Raw genomic sequence first — 1,604 nt, 5'->3', positions numbered from 1 at the left:
GAACCAACTCCACGACACATAACAAGAAAAGCAACGTGATGGTTGGGAGTCCCGGTGTGGCGCTGTGGGTTAATGCGCCAGACTGCAAAGCCGTTTGAACTGCAAGGTTGGCAGTTCAAACTCACCAGCTGCTCACTGGAAACCCTATACAGACAGGGTCGCTATAGGTTGGAACTGACTTGATGGCATTTAACAACAACAAAAATGTGATAGCTGGAACTTCAGTTGCCTTGGCAGGGCCAGACCAAATTATTACACGGGCCTTATATGGCCCATGGGTCAAACATTTCCCGCCCCTGGCCTATAGGAACTCCAGCTAGGGCTAGGAACACCACTGTTAAATCCCTCCCACAACCACCTCATGAGCTCCTTGGCTGACAGGAGCCACCTAGAGTTTTCTCATTTCTGGGTCCAACAGCTGCACTGGTATTTTGGCTTTTTCCTTTTATTGTTTTTATTTATTCTTTCTTCTTCTTCTTCTCTTCTCATTCCCTTGAATTTTATCTTTTCTATCTCTGCTTTTGTTTTTCCTTCTTTTCTTGTTTGTCATTTCCCCTCTTTTTACCCTTTTGATCTTTTTTACTACTCTCTATTCTTTTTTCTCTTTTCTGGAGTTCTGTTTTCCTATTCCTCTTTTATCTGTTTAGTTATAGTCTTCTTTAGTGGGTGCTGCCTGTTTTTATTTATTTTTTCCCCCTTTATTGTGTTCTGTTTTCATTGTTGATTTACTCTGCTTTGTTTTCTTGTGTGTGTGTGTGTGGGGGGGGTTCTCCTCTTTCCCACCTGACATGAGACTGCGACTGTGCCCATACAGCCCAGCCACAACCACATCCCATACAACTCCATTCACTCATTGTCACCATCTGATCAATGATAGACAGCAGTCACCGACAGCCAAACCCACCCTCAACTCAGGTGCATGAAGGAGAACGGTGCACACATGGCTCCATTCTGTAGCTACACCCACAGCAGACAACACATCAACACACAATCATCAATTAAATACAAGTACAACAATCCCACAATGCCCCAGAGACAACATACAATTTTAGATCACGAAGAAATAGGAGAGAAAGGCACAAATGAATGACCAAGATGCAGAATCAGGAGATCTTTCTAAGGAAAAGGTCATGGAACTAACTGAAAAAGAATTCAAAGGAATGATATTTAGGTACCTTCAAAGGGCCGACAGAAAGATCAAGGAAAGCAAAGAGAACGCAGAAAAAAACTTTAGGAGAATGAAAAAAAACACCCCGAGAACGCTGTGCCCGATCCCGCGCCGGCCTCACAATTGTTTTCTTTGTGTCCATTCTTGTTGCCACTGTACAAATCCATCTCCTGAGCTCTTTCTCTTTTTCACTGACCCTCTACTGTACCAAGCAAGATGTCCTTTTCCAGGAACGGATCCCTCCTGAAAGCTTGTCCAAAAATATGAGAGATGAAGTTCATGGTACTGTCGATATTCTTTGCCAACACCACAGTTAAAACACACTGATTCTTCTCCAGTCTGACTCATGTTACTGTTGTTCAGTGCTGTTGAGTCAGTTCCGACTCATAGCAACCCTGTATAGGGTTTCCAGGGAATGGCTGGTGAATTTGAGTTG

This window comes from Chrysochloris asiatica, unplaced genomic scaffold (assembly GCF_000296735.1).
Source record: "Chrysochloris asiatica unplaced genomic scaffold, ChrAsi1.0 scaffold00034, whole genome shotgun sequence".
Classification (NCBI taxonomy): domain Eukaryota; kingdom Metazoa; phylum Chordata; class Mammalia; order Afrosoricida; family Chrysochloridae; genus Chrysochloris; species Chrysochloris asiatica.
The sequence above is the reverse complement of the archived record's forward strand: the minus strand, read 5'-3'. Positions refer to the sequence as shown.